The 23,300-nt window shown below is 48.2% G+C and overlaps 1 protein-coding gene across 1 annotated transcript in view; it reads left to right on the top strand.

Moving 5' to 3' along the window:
• The window catches only part of ASB8 (ankyrin repeat and SOCS box containing 8), a 115,591-nt gene that overhangs the window by 12,680 nt on the left and 79,611 nt on the right, over window positions 1-23,300 (top strand). The gene's annotated exons all lie outside the window — the stretch shown is intronic.

Raw genomic sequence — 23,300 nt, 5'->3', positions numbered from 1 at the left:
GCCTCAGAATATTTAATTGCCTGTCTGTATTGCACTTTTATTTATGCCTTCAGTATTTATGATCACCCCTATTTATTGAATCATTAAGCCAGTATTTATTTGTCCTGCACTTTCTAAAAAGTTTGTATATTGTGATTGTTATTTATTTTCTCCAATCAGCAACTAAGAGAAAAAGCAGATAAAGAAAGTTATTTTCATAATTTTTACGGTGTAGAGTCGTTTTTGGAACGGATGCACGCATGGTTATTGTTTGGGTATGTTGTATGCTTAGCACGGAGCCTGATTCCTGACCACTCGAGCCAAGCTACCACAGTGTGTCCGGGAGACCACCACCACCCTTTCAGAGTGGGAGTGTGGTTTTCCAACATAAATTGGTGTTCAGTGGTGGGATAGAGCTGTGCCTACGCATACTCAACAATAACTGTGGGTAGTCCATAGGCCTACACCGGGAGTTTTCTCAAGAGCGGCCTTCCTAATTGTGGGTTTTTGTTTTTTCCAAATTTACTCTGGTGGTGGGAGGAGGTATTATTAAAGGTACCCCCCTGCATAGTTACTGCACAAAAACCTGTCCTCTAACCTGAGTGGGCAAGATGGAGTTTGTACTAGAAAATCTAGAAACGTACACTGTGGCCCAACTCAGGGAGTTTTGCCAGCGGGAGGGGGTGTACTGTCCCCCAGGAGCAAAGAAGGGTGCACTCCAAACCAGCTTAAGGGCTTGGGGGGAGGCACGCCGAGAAAGCAAGGCTGAGGAGGAAGACAGGGATGGAGAGCCTGATACCGAGGGGGCTGAAATGTACCAACCTGAGGTGGGGAACCTGTCAGCAGGGCCCAGAACCATTTCTAGGAAGGGCAGCAGTGCCTCTAGCGGTGGCTTGTCTGAAGTGGAGCTAACAGACCGGAGGGAGAAAAGACAGCTCACATGGGACTTAGCAAGGCTGGAAAAGGAGAAGGAGGAGCAGAGGATGGCCCATGAATTACGACTGAAAGAAATAGATCTTCAGATCTTGAGAATCGGGGCACAACCTGTTCCTAATGGTGGCAGCCAAACCCAAGGGATCACCAGGGAACCTAAACCATACCTGCCAAAGGACATAGTAGCTAGCTATGGAGTGGGCGACGACATCGCCAAGTGGCTAGCGGCCTATGAGGTCTCGTTGAGGGCCCATGGGGTTCCAGAGAAGTACTGGGGAGGGGGATTGTACAAGTACATGCCTCCAGCTGGTAGGGATGCTTTATTGGCCCTCGAGGAGGATGAGCAGACCCACTACCCCACCATGAAACTGGCGCTCATCAGAAAGTTTGGACTAACACCTGAAAAGTACAGACAGAAGTTCAGGGGTAGTCACAAACTGGGCACGCAGAATTGGGTGGACTTCCTGGACTATGCAAAGAAGGCACTGGAAGGTTGGATTCAGGGCAGTGAAGTGAGGAACTACGAGGGGTTGTTTGACCTGGTACTGAAGGAACACCTGCTCGAGAAATGTTTCCCTGAACTGCGGCAACACCTGGTGGATAGCAAGCTGACCAGTCCCCGGAAGCTTGCTGAGGAGGCGGACATTTGGGCTAGTACCCGGGTGTCCACAAGGTGGACTGGAGGGGATACTCAAAAGGCCGGACAGGGCGCCCCCCAGAAGAAAGAGGGAGGGGAAAAGAAAAAGGAGTTCTCCAAAGGCCCCCAAAATAACTTCCAAGGGAAGGGAACAGGATTCACCCCTAAGGCTAACCCACCCAGAAACCCTAATCCTGGCCAGAGTCAGCAGCCAAGGGTTGTCCATTGCTATGAGTGCGGTGGCGTTGGACACTATAAAGGAGATCCGAAGTGCTTGAAACGACCACCCCCTCCCACTGGAGGAAAGACCCCCGGAGTAGCTAGTGTAGTGCTCGGGGAGGAGATGCCCTTAACTAAGGGAAGGGAGTGGGCGGGTGTCACTTTAGTGTCCTTGGGAGAACGGGAGATGGTTCCTAAGATCCAGGTGCCCGCAAATACCGCAAAGTATGGGCAATGGGTCACCATCAACGGCCAAAGAGGGGAGGCTCTGAGAGACACAGGAGCCAGTATGACTATGGTGCGTAGCCAACTGGTGTCTCCAGAGCAGGTAATTCCCGATGTACTCCACCCAGCCGCGATGGCTGACGGCAGAACAGGCCACTATCCAGTGGCCGAGGTTCCCTTTGAATGGGGGGGGGGGGTTGCAGGTTCACTTCGAGTTGCCGTAAGCCCTGCCGTGCCAGTCGATTGTCTGCTGGGAAATGACATGGAGCACAACGCTTGGAAGGAGGTGGAATACCGGACTCACACCGAGATGCTGGGTACACCTGACTGGGCCTGTGTTAGCACAAGGTCCGCGACTACCTGAAGAGGGAGTTAATTTCGGCTGGAGCCTGGAACAAAGGCCCAGCCAGCTGCCAGTCAAGGGAAGAACCGAGGACAGGAGGAGCCTGCCTCGGCGTCCCCACCCCGTAGGACGGATAGGCCACCGGAGGTGGTGGACCAGGAGTCTGCAGTGGGGGACGTTACCAACCTGGAGGACCTACCCATCCCGGCCGAGTGGCACGTGGAGGGAGGCCCGTCCAGGGAGGAATTCTGCCAGGGCCAGAGGGAGTGCCCTACCCTTGAGGGGCTGAGGCGACAGGCCGAAGCCCAGGCAGCAGGGAACGTTGAAGGGAACTACAGTGTTTACTGGGAGGATGGCCTCCTCTACAGTGAACCCAAGGCACCCCTACACGGATCGTCACGAGCCTTGGTAGTTCCTCAACGTTATCGAGCCTTCCTTCTGGAGTTGGCTCACGAGATACCATTGGCAGGACACTTGGGGCAAGACAAGACCTTCGCCCGTCTTGTCCCACACTTTTATTGGCCTCAGATGAAAGTGTCGTCCGATACCTACTGCCGGACATGTGTGTCTTGCCAAGCCAGTGGGAAAACAGGGGTGAAGCTGAAAGCTCCCCTGGAACCACTTCCTGTCGTTAGCACCCCCTTTGAAAGGGTGGGCATCGACATTGTGGGTCCATTAGATCCGCCGACTACAGCTGGCCACAGGTTTATCCTGGTTCTGGTGGATCATGCCACACGGTACCCAGAGGCAATACCTCTGAGGACCATAACAGCACCTGTTTTGGCAAGGGCCCTGATGGGAATCTTTACCCGAGTGGGTTTTCCCAAGGAGGTTGTGTCCGACAGGGGGACCAACTTCATGTCAGCATACATGCGGGCCATGTGGAAGGAGTGTGGAGTGACATACCGGTTCACCACTCCTTACCACCCCCAGACAAATGGTCTGGTGGAGAGGTTTAACAAAACCTTGAAGGGCATGATCAGAAGTCTGCCTGAAAGCCTGCGGAGGAAATGGGACGTCCTCCTACCCTGTTTACTTTTTTCCTACAGGGAAGTGCCACAGAAGGGAGTGGGCTTCAGCCCCTTCGAGCTTCTGTATGGGCACCCTGTACGTGGACCTCTCAACCTGGTGAGAGACGGATGGGAAAGAACTCCCAGAAAGCTTCCCCAGGATGTGGTGAGCTACATGCTGGCCTTCCGGAGCCAAATGGCTAAGTTGTGGAAGCAAGCTTCTGACAACTTGGAAGCCAGCCAAGCAGTGATGAAGGCGTGGTATGACCACAATGCTCACCCGGTGGAGTTGGAGCCTGGCCAGAAGGTGTGGGTGATCGAACCCGGAGAGCTTAGTGCCCTCCAGGATCGCTGGTCAGGACCCTTTGAGGTGTTGGAGAAGAAGGGTAAGGCTACCTACTTGGTGGACCTGAAGACCCCTCGTCAGCCCCTGCGGGTGCTGCATGCCAACCGCCTCAAACCCCACCACGAGAGGCCCGAAGTCATCTTGATGATGGTGACTGACGGAGGAGAGGACGTGGAAAGCGAGCCTCTCCCTGATCTGTTTGCGTCTCAAGAGAAGGATGGGTCGGTGGAGGGAGTGATTCTCTCCCCATCTCTAACTCCTGAACAGCAGGAGGACTGCCGCCAGGTCCTGGGGCAGTACTCCTCGTTGTTCTCCCTTGTCCCGGGTAGGACTCACCTGTGCGTCCATGACGTGGACACAGGAGACAGCCCACCTGTGAAGTCCAAGATCTACCGGATGTCAGACAAGGTGAAGGCCAGCATTCACAGTGAAGTCACTAAGATGCTGGAGCTAGGAGTGATCGAACCTTCTAGCAGCCCCTGGTCCAGTCCGGTGGTACTAGTACCAAAAGCTGCACCACCGGGTGCCCAACCGGAACTGAGGTTCTGTGTGGACTATCGGGGACTGAATTCAGTGACCAAAACTGATGCTCATCCGATCCCTAGGGCGGATGAATTGATCGACCGGCTGGGAGCTGCCCAATATCTAAGTACCTTTGACCTTACTTCAGGGTACTGGCAGATCTCTTTGACTGATGGAGCAAGGGAAAGGTCAGCCTTCTCCACGCCCAATGGCCACTACCAGTTCTGTGTGATGCCCTTTGGGCTCAAGAACGCACCTGCCACGTTTCAGCGCCTGGTAAACCAGATCCTCACCGGAAAGGAGAGTTTCTCTGCTGCTTATCTGGATGACATAGCCGTCTTCAGTAACAGCTGGGAGGATCACTTGCGTCACCTGCAAGCTGTTCTCCAGGCCCTGAGACAAGCTGGATTGACGATCAAGGCCAGCAAGTGCCAGATCGGGCAGGGGTCGGTAGTGTACCTTGGACACTTGGTGGGTAGGGGAGCGGTGCAACCCCTCCAGGCGAAGATCGAGGCCATCATGGCCTGGGAACCCCCCAAGACACAGACTGAGGTCCGAGCATTTTTGGTCCTCACGGGATACTACCGCCGCTTCGTGAAGGGGTACGGTACCATCGTAACCCCCCTCACGGAGCTCACGTCCAAGAAACAACCTCGACGGGTAGTCTGGACGGAGGCTTGTCAGCAAGCCTTTGAGAGATTGAAGAGAGCCATGTGCGAGGCCCCGGTCTTAAGGGCCCCAGACTTTTCCAAGGAGTTCATTGTCCAGACAGATGCATCAGAACATGGCATTGGGGCAGTGTTATCGCAGCTCAACGAAGAGGGTCTGGATCAACCCGTGGTCTTCCTATCCCGGAGACTACTTCCCAGGGAACAGAAGTGGAGTGCAATAGAGCGTGAAGCCTTTGCAGTGGTATGGGCTCTGAAGAAGTTGCGGCCATACCTGTTTGGCTCGCACTTCCTAGTTCAGACCGACCACAGACCCCTTCGTTGGCTGATGCAAATGAAGGGGGAGAATCCCAAGTTGTTGAGGTGGTCTATTTCCCTACAGGGGATGGACTTTCAGGTGGAACATCGGCCTGGAGTGGACCACGCCAATGCAGACGGTCTCTCAAGGTATTTCCGCCTTAGTGATGAGAACTCCCAAGGGGTTGGGTAGCTCTCCCCACTTTCAGCTGGGGGGGACGCGTGTTAGACCTGTCAGCCCTTTGGGTGGTCCCTCCTCATCATTATTTATTTTGTCCCACTTTTGCCTCAAACCCTGTTTGAATTTTTCCTTTTTGGGAACCACCAGACTTTTTCGTGTTGCTGCAGATTCAGGGAGCCATTTTACCTACCCCTGAAACTTCTGTCTGAGGGCCTGAAGCACAAAATGGTGGCCACCTGTGACATCACCAGCATCCACTGGAACCTACCAGCACCTTCCAGAACATTCCAGAACCCTGTGACAGTTGGAGGCGGTTTAGAATGTTGGGAAGCTAAGAGAGAGAGTTGGCAGTTGGAGCTGGCAGTTGGCACCTGACTGGTGAGGAGTGAGCAGCAAAAACGTGAAGGAGGAAGGAGTGAAGCAGCAGGGGTGGAAACTTGTGCCTGGAGTGGGGTCCATAAACCCACCCTTGATACTAGTCCCTACTGACGGAGCCCAGCCTAGAGCCCTGTGTGGGAAGAAGTCAGAAAAACCATCCTGAGGACCTGGACAGCAGGAACAGGCCTTAGAAACAAGAGAACAGCAAGATCCTGACCTGGAAGCTGGTTTCCCTGAAGTCCAACGTCGAGTAGCCTAAGACCTGGAGCCCGAGGTGGAGAAACGGCGCTGACTGGAAAAGCAGACGTCGTACCCGGAGCCGCCAGAGGTCGAGAGAGGGCGCCGTCAGAGGTCGTGAGGAATACCAGAGGTCGAGGAGGAAGTCACCCGGGGTCGAGTGAGCGACGTCATCGGAGGAGTGAAGTCCGCCCTCCGGAGTCGTCGGAGACCGAGGTGAAGGGTAACGGAGGTCGGGAGTGAGGATCGCACTCCGGAGTCGCCGGAACCTGTGAGAATCGTGCCGGAGGTCGGGAGTGGAGGTCGCACTCCGGAGTCGCCGGAAACCTAAGGAGAGGGACACCGGAGGTCGGGAGTGAGGATCGCACTCCGGAGCCGCCGGAAGTCGACATCGAGGCAAGGCCGGCCGACGTCATCGAAGCCGAGGTCGCCATCGGACCGGAGCCGCCCGAAGTCGACATCGAGTAAGACTGCCCGACGCCATCGAATCGGAGGTCGAGATCGAACCGAGGCCGCTGACATCGAGACCGGATCCGCCTGCCGGCGTCGTCAAAGAACTGACATTGTGCCGAGGCCGCGGACATCGAACCGGAACCGCCTCACGGCATCGATACGACTCCAGCGGCGTCGGAGCATCAGAAAAAGGGCAGTAAGTGGAGTAGAGGGATCCTAAGGCCCTGTGGAGACCTGAGAGACTGCTCTAAGGGGCTAGGGAGGTGCTGGAACCAACCTGACTGTGCCAGGGGTGAACTGGGACTAATCTAGAGAAGTTGTGTGGAGAGAGAGAGCCAGGTCTCTGGTATTTTCCCCCTTTATCTACCTCAGTTTAGGCCTCAGCCTTGACCAAGCCAGGGAGTAGACACCCCCAAGCCTTCCACATCCCCACAAGCTGTGCCTGGGCCAAATCAGCCCTTAGGAATTCAAAAGTGATCTGAATCCATGAGTGTCACTGTCAGCTTTTAAGTATTTATTAGGGGCACTGTATTTATTGTATTTAACCTATTTATTGTTCCACTGTATTTATTGGTCCACAGTATTTATTGATGCACAATATTTATTGGTTACAGTATTTATTGCCTCAGAATATTTAATTGCCTGTCTGTATTGCACTTTTATTTATGCCTTCAGTATTTATGATCACCCCTATTTATTGAATCATTAAGCCAGTATTTATTTGTCCTGCACTTTCTAAAAAGTTTGTATATTGTGATTGTTATTTATTTTCTCCAATCAGCAACTAAGAGAAAAAGCAGATAAAGAAAGTTATTTTCATAATTTTTACGGTGTAGAGTCGTTTTTGGAACGGATGCACGCATGGTTATTGTTTGGGTATGTTGTATGCTTAGCACGGAGCCTGATTCCTGACCACTCGAGCCAAGCTACCACAGTGTGTCCGGGAGACCACCACCACCCTTTCAGAGTGGGAGTGTGGTTTTCCAACAGTCTTCTACTGTGGAGAGGCAGGATTCTGCTTCTGATAATCGAGCCGTGGCGTTGTGGAGGTCTTTCTGTGTGAGGGCAATGTCCACTCGTACCTCGCCTATTTTATTTTCTACGGAGGCCTGCGAGGAGCGTATAGTCTGAATAATTGTTTTAAGATCTCCTTCTGGGAGGGTGGCTTTCTTGTTGACTGTTTCAGAGGATCATGGTGTATTGATCCATTCGGGTTTGTTTTGCAGCTGGTTTCGCTCCTCTGTTTTTCCCCATGGTGGTTGAGAATTTGGCGCTGTGCCACTTCTTAAGTGCTGAGGGCGCGATTCCTGTCTCTGATCAGAAGTCCAGGACTGTCTTCAGGCATGTCACAAGTCGGTTGTCGGAGAACCTGTAATGCCTGATCGGCTGCCTTGGACTGATGCTGCCCGGGCATGCGTTGCCTCACGGCCTTATTCTGGAGGGTATACCTTCAGGCTCTCAATTTGCTCGCGGCAGGGATCCTGGGAGGCACCATCTATTGACCTGATAGGGTGCGACCAGGCTCCCCCCCCCCATCAGCCACCCCTGTGTGTGCAGGGCAGTGCCCCTCTGAGGTCTTCTGGGGTAGGAGCTTGTGTTCTTGGGCCTCACCGTCACCGACTGCCACTGCTCTGTTTCAGGCGGGGGTCTCTTCTGCGTGAACCTGGGACCCCGTTGTGACTGGGGGGGAGGGGGCCATCGCCCCTCCGACCCGACAGCCCCGCCTGTGGGTCCCCGTTGGTTGGATGTTGCTCTGGTGGGTTCTCTGGGTCCCCGGGCCCCTGGCTTAATATCTCGGTATCTGTTGAGGAGGACAGCCTTTTCCCACTGGTTTGCCCTAGGGTCCTCCACTCCCGGCAGGGGGGAGAGGGGGGAGTAATGCCTCCCGGATGTGGTTCGCTGCACCCTCTGCTAGACGGTTAACTCCCCAGTCCCCATGCCTGGGGGAGACCTTGGTACCTCCAGGGATACGGGACTCTCTCTGGGTGGACGTGGTCTCCCGGTGGGTGTCCTCACCGCTTCCTCCTTCTCCTGGGTCTCTTTCAGAGGAAACTGGGGTCCCTCTCCACCTAGGCCCGAGTCACTCTTCTGCCAGGTGAGTGTTCTCCCTGCGTTATGGGTGGCCTACGCTGCCAGCCAAACCCAGAATCTGCCTCGCGACGCCTGCTTTGGTCCGTACCCCCTTGGTTGACTACAGGGCACTGTGTTTGGGTCACTCTCAACTCTTCCTTCAAGCACGTTCCCCCTCCAGGGAAGGAAGGGGCCCATTCAGCCGCTTCTTTCTTTTGCCAAGGTGGGGGCCAGATGCCTTCCTGTATGGCCTTGGGATAACTCCAAGTCTTTAGCCTGGGTCCCGCTCCTCACTGGGCCTAATGCATGCCTCACACTCCATGCCCACTGCCCGTCCATTGAGGGGGCGCCCGTCAGAGGAGGCCCTTAAAATGGGCCTCTCTTCAGGATCAGCCATTCAGGACCTTCATTGTTCTCGCCTCCTCGAGGCGTCCATGGTGCTTTCGTTTCTAAACGGGACAGGCCGATGGTGGGGTGTTGTGTCCCAGGCCTCCTCCGCCTCTCCCACGAGCTGGCGCAGGGGGTGGGAGTGGCCCGCTCCTTATCTCCTGATCTCCTTTCTTGCAAGCTGCCTGCTTATTTAATTCACTGGGCTTCGCGCAGAGGTCACAGGCCCACCTGTGCGATGGCGTGGTCGCCCAGCGGCCTCAGCTCTGGTCCGGTGCGCCGCTGGGCCTGCCCTGCCACTGCCGTCCCTGAGCTCGCACTCACCGCCTTCCTCGTGTGATGTGAGGGATTCGTCCGGGGATCCACCGCTGCCCCGTGTCTTGCCACAATGCCACCTTTTTGTCCCCGGTCTGCCGCAAACTGTCCGCAGTGACAGGGAGCTGTTACGATATTATGGATTAGATCAGATCCCGACTAGTGTAAGGGGGGGTGACAGGATTAAGAAGTTACGTAGGCTAGAATCTAGATACATAATTGACTTGGAAACTAAGGCCCCAAAAGGTATGAATATAGGGGAAGAATTAGCCATACATCTTGGTGTCTGAATTTGAGTCAGTTAAATATGAAATATAAGTGGAATGTGACACAATGTCAGATCTGTGTATAATTTCTCAATGAACAGCTTTGGAATAAGTTTGGTTACTATTATTTCGATTTTGGCTTCATGAGGGAACTAGGTTGGTTTAGGGATCATGCTGATATACGGCGTAATAATTAATGAAATTATTTTATTGTCATAATTATGCACCGTAAGGTTTCATTTTGAGTTCTTGATATGGAATAATGAAATTGCTAACGTAATCAGATTGGATTATGTGTTGCACGGTTGCGAAAGTATAGCAATGTATATCAACTATGCTTTTGACATAAGGATTTAACCGTACTAAATATATTCCAATATGGCGCCGAATTGTGAAAGTGATATGATGTGGTCCTTCGTTGGTTTAATGTGACTTAATGTTTGTCCTTTTAAAAAATGGTGCTTTTTGGCGCGCAATATGAAAACATTAGACTAAAGCATAAGCCGAAACGCGTCATGTTGGCTGTACGAATTAAAATAATCGATAAAAGCAAAGACCCCTATGAGTGGTTTCTCGAAACCAAAGAGGAAAAGGGAGTGAGCGCGCATATTGAACGCGGATGCACCTCTGCATCACAAGCACCCGTCCACGAGTGCGCCGGTTCTAGGTGCAGAGGAGCAAGGATATATATAATAGATATATTCCTCATCAAAAAACGTGTGTGTGTGTGGTGTTGGTGTGTGGTGTTGGTGTGTGTGGTGTTGGTGGTGTTTTTTCTCTAGCTATCACTTTGAGATGGCGCCCGTGGTCCACGCCGCTACACATGAGGGATCGGGAGTACTCTTCGTTTCTCTTTGCTGCATATTATAAGTGCCACTCGCTGTTGACCATATGGTACCACTAATAATGTTGGGGATGACCATAACTGTTTCTACTTGTATGGTCGTATTGGTGAGGATGCCGGCCATGCTTACTTAACTTGGATGCCAGTCCAAATCCCTATGGATTTATGGTATGATTATTTAACATCAAGATACATGGCTTACATGCCGATACTTAATAGCTCTTAGTTGACCACCTTTAAGTGTTGACATTTCTACGTTACCCCGGCTTGCTTTTAATGAAATGCAGTATTCTTTCTCTTACTTACACGATAAGGTAATAATCATCTGTTTGTATCCATTAATGGAATTTCGCCTCTTATGAATTCTGTGTTAATTTTTTTAAATTTTTAAATAGTTTATTAATGACAGGGCATAGTAAAAAGTAATTACAAATTGATAAATTGCTGCTGCTTGTTTGATACAAATTCCATTGGCATATGCATGTCAGTAATACAGTTAGTACATGGAGTATGAAATAGAATGGTACAAATCCCCTGACTTCCTCACCACCCCCCTCATTCGGAACCTTCATCGGATGCTGTCAGAGGCGGAGTACATATATATCCTCTATACTTATTCCATGCTCCCCATATTCTTCACCATTTTTTGGGGACAGCCCCGGTGGACATGTCGCCTTTTTCTGCCACCATGGCCCCATCCATATCTTTAAACCAGTCATGGAGCGTTGGCGAGCACCGTGAACCCTACAATCTGGCTATATTGCGTTTGGGCGACCCTCGAGAGGCTGTTCGCCAATCTTATGCTGCATGGTTAAGATCAGTGGGCTCCCATATGTTTAATAGACATCTTTTGGGCTCTGGCATAATTTAGACTTCACCTATTTAGGATATAGTTCGCAGTACTGCTGTCCAGTATGGCGTTATCCGTGGACACTGCCACATGGTGTGGTAGAACGAGAGTCCCTTCTGCTAGTCTCTGTCATCCAAGTCCCCCAGCTCAGTAGACCATTTTATGCATAGCGATTGCATGGGATCAGGTAAATTGTTAACGAGTTTGCGGTAGTTGAGAGAAGTAGCCCTTTTATCCATGTATTCAGTCAGTAACCTATCTTCCAAGGGAGAGGCCTCCGGCAGTGCGGTGTCAGTTGGTATAGCTGCCATGACTACGTGCCTGATCTGCATGTATCTGAATATTTCAGAGGGTGCCAACTCGTAGTGTTCCTGTAGGTGAGCAAAGGTAGCCATCCCACCCTTAATCCATAAGTCACCCACCGCAGAGATGCCGATAGCATCCCATCTGTGGAAACCTTTACTATTTAGAAGTCTTCCTAGTCTTTGTGAGTCCCAAAGTGGAGTGAGCTGGGTAATGACCCCACTCCAGCCTAGTTTTGTGAGTGCTGTGTACCAAATCTGGGCTGTATGTGCCATTGGTCCGATTAGTGGGGTAGATCGCTTTTGGTGTATAGCGCCTTCATGACACCTCATTCTCTCAACCCATTTCTGTCCACTTTCTAACGCAGGGTCTGTTTGTGGGGCGTGTTTCCACTGATTAATGACTTTCAACTGTGATGCTCAATAATATAATTGTACGTTCGGGAGAGCTATGCCTCCATCATACCAGCCTCGGACCAATTTGTCTATGGCAATGCGTGCCGGTTTGTTCCGCCATAGTAAACTGGAGACCCCCGCCGCTATCGCTTTAAAATAGCTTGATGGCACAAGAACCGGAGTATTCTCCAAAGCATAGAGAAACCGGGGAAGCGCCATCATTTTAAAAAGTGCTGCTTTCCCAAGCAATGTCAATGGTAGGGAATGCCAGTGTACCGTGTCACGTCTGAGACGTTCCAGGGGAGGCATGAGATTTTTTTAAATAAATTCGTCTGACCTTAGCGTGACATGGATACCTAAATATTTAAAACTTCCCTCTGTGACCTGCAGATTACAGCCCCTTGGGAGTTGTGGTGGTGGGCAGCGTAGAACGTATATAATTGATTTGGACCAATTAATGGTGTTGCCAGAGACCTGACCATAAAGGTCACAGATATTTAAGAGCATCAGGATGGATCGCCTGGGAGATGCCATATATAACACGTCATCGGCATACAGGGAGATGCGGTCCTCCCAGCCCGCCGCCCAATGGAGCCCTCGAATAGTCTGTTCCCATCTGATCCATGCAGCCAATGGTTCCAGAACGAGGGCGAACAGTAATGGTGAGAGGGGACACCCCTAACGTGGTCCACGCCTTAGCGAAAAATCCTCTGATATGTGACCGTTTGCAGTTACATGTGCCAAAAGCTTTGAGTACAGCAAGTGCACCCAAGCACAAAATGTGGGGCAGAAGCCAAAATGTTTCAAGGCCGCGAAGAGAAAGGGCCACTCCACCATATCAAACGCCATACGTGCGTCCAATGAGAGGATGATGGCTGGTTCTTGGATGAAAGTTATACGGGCCATCACCCCAAGCAGGCGTCTCAAATTAAGGGCCATGTTTCTTCCAGGCATAAAGCCCGATTGGTCCGGGTGTATTAGGGCAGTGAGATGGGGGTTAATCTAGTTGCAAGGAGTTTAGCGAGGATTTTAGCCTCAGCGTTAATCAGTGATATTGGGCGGTATGAGGTACATTCCTCTGGAGGTTTACCCGGTTTAGGAATCATCACTATGGTGGCTGTACGTTGATCCGGCGGAAGCTCCTTCGCTCTGTGTTAATTTTTGATACATTGATATATGGATTAAGTTTTATATTTGGGGTGTTAATGAACGGCTCTAAAGATACTTTTTGTTTCCCTCCCCGCCCCTCTTTTTATTTAGGCAATGCACTCATATTGTGGTGTATAATTATGGCGTTACTGACCTGGTTATCCTGATACTTATTCTCGTTCCTGAACGGATATTCCTTACTTATGAGGTTATTTTCTGCTTTTCGATTATCTAGAGATCGTGCACCGGTGGTTTTGAATATCTGCATGCCGGCATTTGCAGTCCTGTGCTTTGTTTTTCCTTTTTCTTTCTCATGTGAGCACATAGCTCAACTATCTACCCCATTGAAGATGGCTTCTGTACCTGTTATGTCGTGCTACTATTTTCAGTTTACATGTGTAGCTGCATGTAGAATTACAATTATTTATGGGATTTGGTAAATTTTATGTACACCATTTTTGTACTTGCAGTATTTATTGTAACACACCATACGCTACTGTTTCTTTTGGGTTCTCTGTATCATTGCTATATCATCACTGATACATATTTAGTGCATTTTTCTTTACTTCTTTTCCTCTTTTTCTCCCTTGTTCTTCTCTCTTTCATCCTTTTTGTGGCCTATTATTTTATGCCAAACACCTGTGGTGGGTTTAACCTAACACTGCTCAGACTCTTTATTTAATTTTGGTCTGATTTTGTTAGTTTTGATTTTTCAGCCCTGATGAAGTCGAGGTATTACTCACCTGTTTACGAAACACTTGTTGATTGAGTTGCTCTCTTATACTGCTGAATTTTCTTTTATACCTTCTGTACTTGGGTTCTTCATTGGTTATATGAACATCAACGTTCTCGTCTGAGAAACTTTTGGATTCCACTTCCTATTGGCCCAAACATGGATTAAAGTGGACTTTTATTCGATAATTTTGGATTTACATTTCTATCTTTTTTACCTTTTGAGTGCTCCGATTATTTTGTTGATCTTGTTTGCTGCTCTGTTGATGAACATATTAGGGTTTTTGGTAATCAACCCTGTTTTCCTGGGAGCCTCATTCTAGAAACTTGGGTTATATCACTTTCCCCATACTTATTGCAGAGTGCCCATGTTGTTGTGACTTGGTTAACAGTTTGTTCTAAATATATGTCAGAGGAGCTTCTGGTATTCTTATAACTTAATTCTTTAGAGGAGGGTGTTTCATAAAAGAGACTCTAGACTTGAAATACTCTTTTATCTGCTCTTGCCCCTTAACAAATCTAGCTGATATCAGGGATTTTTAGTGGAAACATTTCTCCTAGCCTTACTATACAGGAAGCTAAAGCTCTTCCGTGAAGCATTTATTTAATAATTGTAACCCTTTAAAAAAGATTACCTGTCTTGTTTTGATGACTGAAATATAATCTGATTGGTTTGGCTCTCCAGTCATTCTGACTGAGTATGAGCACACTGAAGCCTCTGAATAAGTAAAGCGCTTAAACCATTGTGATTGTCAGTGCATAGCCTTAGTAACCTGCATACATAGGAAGTAAGATTTGCACTATATTGTAATTACCCAGTTCGATTAATGGTCTCCGGGAAACTGTCTTGTAGCTCTCCGAGACCCTCCCTGTTTTACAAATGTATTGCACAATAGCACAGATTCCTAAAAGATGTTTGCTGTGTTGGGTACACGTTTGCATAGACAGCTATGCCTACCTCTGTCCATGCTCCTTTCTCTTTACTTATTGCTAGTGACCCGCTACTGACTTGTTTATAGGAGCATAACTCATAAAGGGGATTTGAATCGCCCTTCCATTTTGGCCCCTTCAATCTTACCTTAACTTTTTCCTGCTAGCCCGGGATAGGAAATAGGTCTTAGAAGCGCTCAAGAGCATGCAACGTGGTTAAAAAATGTGCTGTTGCTGAATGAGGAAGACCCCACCTCTGCATCTTACTGCTGTCTTCTGAGACAAGGGCATTATTGTACGACATCGTGGGCAGAACAAGTGCAGTTGTCACAATTTGGGAGACCAGCATTTTGGACACCTGAGCCAGCACCGCTCACATAACTGGTATGTATTTTCCCCTGAAATATTCTAAGAGAGCTCATTAAAATAGGTAGGAAAGCCTTTCAAGATCATCTTTATGAAACTGATCTACAAATTAGAGCTTTTTCTATTTCTAAACCATGATTATCCTGAACAGCCTCAGCTAACTGACCCCTAAAGTGGTTTCACAGCTCTTAAAAACTGGTAAGGTTTAGCAACAAGCATTTACAATGCAATGGTCTCGGCATTGTTAAAGTTAGAGCTATTGGCATTGCTCATGACATTATTTTTGTTTGTTTTTAAAACATTTAAAGAAACGGCATTGTTATTTACAATGTCAATAGCTCAATCTCTCTCAAATGCGAGACCTATTGCATTTGCACCCACACACAGAGCCACACACACAAAGCCACCCACACAGAGCCATTAAATAAAGCATGTGAAATGTAAGCAGGAACAACTTAACGCTTTTACATTTATGCAGAAATCAACAAGTATTTTTTTGCCTGAAAACTACAGGGCCCAGAAAGGACCCTTTTCAATGTCCACTGCTTATATGCTTACAAAACGTAAGCAGTATGGCTTAAAAACACCTTGGAACATATTATCAAGGAACGGCGATAATGTTATCGCTGTTACTTGATAATATGGCCCCACATTCGTGAACACAAAGCCGCCCTACACATTTTGTATTGCAATACCTCCTGGTTTGGCGCACTTCCCCAGGGGGGCGGGGGAACAGCGCTTCACTGGCAAACTCGGTAAAATGACGCTAATGTTTTTGGGGTTTGAATAAAACCAATCTGCCCACTTTAAGAGCACTCCGTCTTGCTTTATTTAGTTATTGTTAGGCTGATTTGTTGATTTATTTATGTCAATAAATAAAAGCATGTGTGTGCCTCCTGACTAACGTGTGATGTTATTGTGTGTGTGCCGAGAGAGAAGTCCTCTGTTTGGTCCTTGGGTAGAAGGAATAAAGGAAGGAATGAGAGAAGGAAAGAGTGACAGAAGTGGTAAAACGAAGGAATGAGTTAAGGAAGGGATAAAGGAAGGAAGGACAGAAGGGAGGGATGAAGGAAGGAAGGAGAGAAGGAGAGAAGGAAAGTAGAAAGAAGGGAAAATGATAGAAGGTATGAGAAAGAAACTATAAAATGAACGGAGGAAGGACGGACGGGAAGAGAAAGGAACTAAGGGAGATGCTGATTTAGTCTAAAGGCAGCTTCCATAAATACCAGTAAAGTCCCAAACAAACTCCGAGAACTTCAGGGCAGGGATGAACTGTGGAGGCAGATACCTATGTAACTCCCACCCCTCAGAAATCCTTGCTCAGGAAACATAGTAAGGGTACAGAGTACCTTCAACTGAGCCCCGCCTTGCTGCTGCACCAGGCTTCACCCGGTACCCCGTCTCGGGACCGGAACTTCAGGATGGGGCCCGCGAGGCCCCAGGCTGCCTCCTTCGTTGTGGGTGCTGTCTAGTGCCACCGAAATTGCACTTGGTGTTCTACATTTAAGAACAGATTTCACTGAAAGTTACAGATTGTCATGAACATTACTCGTTCGTGAACATTCTGATTTGCATAGAGCACAGTCTTACCGCGTTAAGGCACAGAACAGACATTGTGTTTGGCCAAGGTTTGGCAAATAATGACGCGCGCCCCCCTTTTTTTTTTTTACATTTTTTTTTTTTTTTTTACTTTTACAAAACCCGCCCTGCTAGTTCCAGACGGACAAAAATAGAACATGGCTATTCTGTGTGTGGAGTGATCACAGCAAATGTTTTTAGCCTTTATGCAGGGACGGCTTTGTGGTACTGCGAGCGAAGGACTGTTGCTGCTCTGTTCCCAGTCCCGCCGCACACGAAATGGCCGAACCTTCGGATGCAAAAAAACAAACACGCCCACCAGCGAAAAAAGGGCCGGGCTGCGAAAATTAGAAAAGTAGCAAAAAAACGCCCCCGAATCCGAAAAGGACGGGGCCTGTTCGGAGAGACAAACCTCTTCTCCAATGGCTGGCCAGCATTCAAGAGGCCAGCCAATGGAGAAGAGGGGAGAAGAGGGGCGGGTTCAAGCCCCTCTTCTCTAAGTCATTAAAACTCGCGAGCATGACTGCGCAAGCGCAGCCTTCGCTAGCCGAGACCTAAAAAGCAAAGCAGTCCAGACCATAGAGGGTTCACTATTACTGTGTGAGTGCTTCCATCAGGACAAAAATACTGGAGAAGTTCCTTATTGTAAATAGAGTTCTGCTGTTGAATGTAGTGTTGCAGTTGCTTTAGTGTGAGTAGGACTGTCTCATTAGAAGTTAAAACACGATGCAGGTATATGTTTGTTATGTTAGTTTATATTTATAGAGCGCCAAATCACCAAGAAGTCTCTCTAAAGAGACCTACTTAAACAAAACAAAAACTGGATTTCTAAATATATTATCTAATTTGGGGGATTAGTAACATGGGGTGTGTAAAGTTAATTAACAAAATTTGTTTTTTGTGTAATTACTTGAAATTCAGAAAACCTTTCATAAAAATACAAAACCGGCATTTAGCCCTATATTTTAGCATTAAATGCATCATTGCTCCTATTGTGGATGCCAGGATGGATTTTGTACGTAAAAAGGGACAAAAAGTACAATTAATGCGAACAGCCGCCCAAGCTCTGCTTTCATTGTTGTTGTTCTCATGCAAAAATGTGGCCTGTTTATGGCAGAATAGTGTATTTTTAAGCAACAAGCTTAATGCAAAATTCGCGAGATTACTCCACCATAACAGAAACTTTGCCCTGTTTTAAATAGTAATTTGATGTAAATACAGGGGCTAGGCCAAGGTTCAGCCATTTAATTCGGTCTACGAGATCTGATGCCTACTTTGCTTTGAAACCAGACGACCTACAGGACTGAAGACATTTCTCAGCTGATCCATGAAAGCAGATAGTTTATCCAGAACCTGTAGATCACTGGACCAGCACCAAGAAGAGGTGACGTGGATTGGTTGTGGTCAGGTTGTGTTATGTGCCAAGTAACAGGCCCGAGAAGTGTGCACCGCTGCTTGAACTGCAGAAGCCTGTTGGGTGCCCCTTTATGGCCACCTGTTTGGATGTCTGTTTAATATTTAAAGCTTCAGACAGATGCCAAGATCCTAATGTCTTGCTTTTTAATGCCAACTTGAAAATCTGCCAAGTAATTCTTGTGTCTGTGTCCTTGGGGAGCTTGTACATCCAAAGCTTGTTACCAGTGTGAGGGAAAGTGATCTCTGCACTAACTAACTTTGCCGAGCTATTTTATTTCGTCCTCCAGGTGCGGCGAAATGACTGCCTTATAAATCAAGAGTGGATGCTCAGTGCCATCTTCTATTCCTGGTGTCATAACGCAGGGCTAGAAAAGCAGTGGGTAGGCAAGATGAGTGACTGTAGAAAGTATTTCCTTACCAATGTGCATACATTGAATGGTAACCATTGATCTGTACATCTCTCTCTAGTCTTTCCCCACTCCTGCTCCCATAAAGATGTGGAGTTTATATTAATGCTGTAAGATCACTTTGGAAAATTAAATAATGCGTTATTTCTTCATTTGTTGGGAATGGAACACTTGCCAAATCTATTTTGGTAAACATTTTGATTTCTTCTGTATCAGGTTGTCAAACATATTGGGCTTTCTGACATTCCAGTACCTGAACTTTAATATTATATTGGTTCAAACTACAGCGTATGTACACATTAAACCTCATCAGCAGCCCGCTGTATCGGTCCATGTTCCTTATAATATGTAATTAAGGCGTGATTCGGCCCTCCAGGATTCCACCCCCTTCCTTCATCGAGGGAGGAACATAACACTTAACAAATTCTCTTTTGAGATGGCTTGTCTTTATGTGTTCAATTTGTCCTTGAGTTCAGTATTTCTGCAATTGTTCATGCTGGGTTCAAGGTAGATTATTTTCTTTCTTCTTTTCCTATTGTCAGGCTCTTAAAAAAATTCTGTCCAACTTTTACATGGTGAAAGAAATGGTGAAAGGGACTTAAAGTCTGAAACAGTGATTCAATAATTACCGACGTTGTTGCAATTATTTCACCGCTAGCTACATACATTTATTTTCATCAGTTTGGTAGTGTCTGCCTGGACCACCTTGTGCTATGGCTTCTTAAGCATTAGTTTCTTCGACTTTCCACAATCAAAATATTAGAATTTTTGGAATATTAATTGCCCTGTGATTTGATGAAGCGGTTATGGGCTGTTGTGGATGCTGCTAGAGCTATTGGAATAAGTCTATCCTGTGTTTTAGAGGCACTCCAACCCTCAGTCTTTTGGACAAAGTAGGGAGGAGTGCGATCAGATTCTTTCTTTCCCTTGACCGAAAACATACAGACTAATAGCACGTAGTATGTTGCTTGGAAGTTGAATGGTTTCTAGTCCCTACCAGCCTGTTACAGTACATGCATGAGATCTCCCAAAAAGCCACAAAATTAAAAGAACAGTTCATGGCAATGCCAATAGGCCTGGCTTTACAGAAATGTTGTATGGGAATGAATATTGGAAGTAAATATCATGGGCATTAATATATAGTTGTGTGGAGACAAAGAACTGTAGAATAATATTGGTATAGGTAAAAGGCCACGTGACAGTTGCACTGTCAAGCTAGTCATAAATATCCATGTAGGTTAATAACTCCTCTGTCCCATCTGTGCTGCTGCCAGGGAAAATAAACCATAAGTGATTTATTTATTCAAGACACTTTAGCATTACAGTGTCAAGAGAGAAGGCCAGGCAGCTAGATAAGCAAAGTTAGCACAGCTGTGTGGAGAGCAAATACTTTTTTGTGGAAGCACAGCACATCTACCTAATCAAAACCTTACTGTTGGTTCCCAGCACCTGGGCGGAGCAAAGCTTTTCTTCTGGTGATTCTCACATAATTGTCTGGCGACGGCTGTGCTGTCAAGCCATACCACAATAATAAAGCAACAGCCAGAGACAAAGGAAACTACTGCAAAATGGTAGTCATTTTGAAGAAGCGTTACCTTATGCCACTTGTGGCAAGTGATTCACCACAAAACTCTTCGCTTTCATTAGTTGTTGGTGACGTGATATTTGGTGAAGTGTCTTTCAGTTATTACCTTCGACTATGCAGATTGTTGATAAGCCTGGCACAATCTGGCTTGGAGTAAAGTGCATGTGGTTTGGGTGACAATTGCCGCTTTAATAGTTGGGTGATAGTATCTCTAGCTTGGCTTTTGAATTTGCATTGTGGTGGTAAGGTGACCCTGTGAGAAAGTGCCCTGTTTCTTGCTTGGTATGCCCCCACTTTTTGCTGAATTGCTGATGTACTTTGACTGAGTGTGCCCTGGGCTCCTGCCAATCAGGTACGCAGGGCCTGTGTTCCTTCCCTAAAACTGCATTGAAACCTAAACCCAATTAGCATCTCTGGCCACATGTCAGCCTCTGGTAAAGGGTACCATAGGTACCCAGGGCACTGTGACCAGAGAAGGTCCCTAAGGGCTGCAGCACTTATTGTGCCACCCTTAGATGCCCTGTACCCTGGCACACACACACTGCCTTTGCAGGCTGAGTGTCTGGGTGCAGAACAAAACAAAGACGACATGGCACACATTGTGTGCCATGCCCACAAACCACTGCCCTGGCATACATCAGTCACCCCTTTAGCTGGGTGCCCTATGCCAGTGGTGAGGGTACAGGTGCATGAGCCCTGTACCCCTACAGTGCCCAGGTCCATTCCAGGGCCTCGTAAGTGCAGTGCGCACCATAATGGATGCACTGAAGACTGGGAAGTTTGGTGTCAAACTTCTCAGCACATTAAACCCACACTGACGCCAGTGTGGGATTTAATGTAAAATGCACGACAGAGGGCATCTTAGAGATGCCCCCTGAAACTCGACCAACTGCCCGTGACCTGACTGAGTGGCTGCGCAGGCTGCCACCACTAGACATGTTTCTGGACCCCTGGGTCGAGAGCTTGCTGCTCTCGGGGGCCTGAAACAATGCACACCCTGGGACGAGGTGCCAAGCCTCCTTCCCCAGGATGGGCAGGGTTCACGAAGGAGAAGCTTCAAAGGCATGCCGCCTTTGTGAGCCTGTCCAGACCACTTGCTGTACTTAGCAACTGTTCCCCACTGGTTCTACCCCCCCTTTGGGGCGGGAGACCCGTGCGGGAAAAACAAAGTGAAGAAGAGAGGTGTGCCCACCTCTGCCAACTCCACCCCTAAGGTGGGGAGGCGAGGTGAAGCACAACCTCGAGTCCCCACCATCTTGAGGATGGGGGACCCAGCCAACCAGGGACAGGCTCTTGCCCCCCTCCCACTGGAGAGTGGCAGAATAGGGGGTGTACCCACCCCAGGGAAGGGACCCATTGATCCCTGCCCTTTACCTACCTGTAACACCCCTAAATTTAGTATTTAGGGGCACCCTGAACCTTCCTTCCCTAGATCCTGATTCCAAAAGTACAAGAAGAAAGAAGATCAGCCGTGCAGCTGCTAACAAGAGGACGACAACAACTGACTTGGCCCCAGCCCGACCGGCCTGTCGACCCTCGAACCTGCTCCTGCTAAACCCCGGCGCCTTCAGTGGTCCGCAACCTCACAAACCCCGGAGGACCTGACTGCCTTGCTCAACTAACAGACTGGGACTCCCAAGAGCAGTGGCTCTGCTCAAACATAGGCAACCCCAGGCCGGAGACCGCGGATCCTGCCCACTCTGCACCCGCCGAGCCCGGCCCGAGCTAAAGTGGACAAAGACCACGAGGACATCCCCCGGCGACTGTGACCCAGAATCCAGCACCCAAGGACTCGCCTCGATGCTCCTGACGACGCCTGCAGCCTCAACACCAGGGACCCCTCCAACCGCAACCAGCAGAGGGTAAGATTTCCCGACGCCTAAAGACACCCCGGCGCCCCATGGCCCCCTGTGCCCAACTCCTGGGTGTCTACCCAACCTACAGCTTCCCAACTTACCTCTCGAAGTGATGGTCGCACCTGAAGAATCACCGTCCCCGAGTTTGCAGCCTTTGTTCGTCTTGCAGCTTTCCCATTGAAACCCATTGGGTGCCCGACGGCCCAGAAGCCCGCTGCACCTGGCTGCCTCCATGCCCCTGAGGGTGCAACAACTACCCTGTTCGACTTGCCCTGAGTAAGTGACCAGGGGCTTTACTCCCACAGCCGGGTGGCCTGCCTGCTAGCAGCCACCAACCAAAGGCACCCTGCCCGCCATAGGCTAACATTGGGCCTACTCTCTCTGCACCCGGCTGCCCCTGTGTCGCTGAGGGTGCAACAACAGTACAATCCTGAACCTGGGAGACCCCTGAGTTTTGCCCCTGAACCTTAACTCTGCCAGTCGAGTACTTATCTGAAATCCGATAACTTACATTTTCTCCATCAGTTAACATTGACTGGTTTTCACTTGGAAATTCTTCTGTGTCAAGTTTTGAAACTTTAAAATATTCTCTAAAAATCGTCCGATTAACGAAAACGGAATTACTCACCTGTTACCAGGAGATATCCCAGTGCTGGACTTGGGTGCCCAGCACTGACCAGAGAAAGTATTTACAACTGTGATTTTACGATAACCTGATTTTCCCCCATAGGATAACATTGCCTGGTTTTTATCAGAAAAACTTCAAAGTGTCAATTTTTGCAACACACAAATATTCCTTCAAAATCGCCTGTTTAACCAAAACTATTTCTGTCAACTGTTTTCAGCAAATGTCCCAGTGCTGAATCCAGGATCCAGCACTGAGTAAGAATAAGTAATGATAACCTAATTGACCTGTTAAGTGCATTTCCTCCCATAGGATAACATTGGTGATTCTATGTGAAAAAGTTTCTAAGTGTCAACTTTTGAAATACAATAATATTCCTTAAAAATCATACCTTTAACCAAAATGCATTTACTCACTTGTTTTCAGGAAATGTCCCAGGGCTGAATCTAGGGTCCAATCCTGTGGTTAGAAAAGTAATCTGAAAAGTAATTATCTGCATTTTACTTAAAAAGCCCTTTCAATTGAATGTACTATACCTGCAATGTGTTGCAAACTGCTTTCTTAAACCTATAATCAAAACCAGTACCAGTTATACTGCAATTCTGAACGGTGTTCAAGTCCATTACTACTGCAAAGTATTTATATGCTTATCTGTACCAGGCTTGCTTGGTTCTAGAAATAAGTGTATTTTTTTATACAAAACAATTGGCCTAGAGTTCAGTTCTTGAGTGTGTGAGACCATTTGCTGCTGACTGAGTGTGTACAACAAATGCTTTACACTGTCCTCTGATACTGCCT

The sequence above is a fragment of the Triturus cristatus genome, chromosome 10 (assembly GCF_964204655.1).
Source record: "Triturus cristatus chromosome 10, aTriCri1.1, whole genome shotgun sequence".
Lineage (NCBI taxonomy): Eukaryota > Metazoa > Chordata > Amphibia > Caudata > Salamandridae > Triturus > Triturus cristatus.
This window is presented reverse-complemented; position numbering and strand designations above follow the sequence as displayed.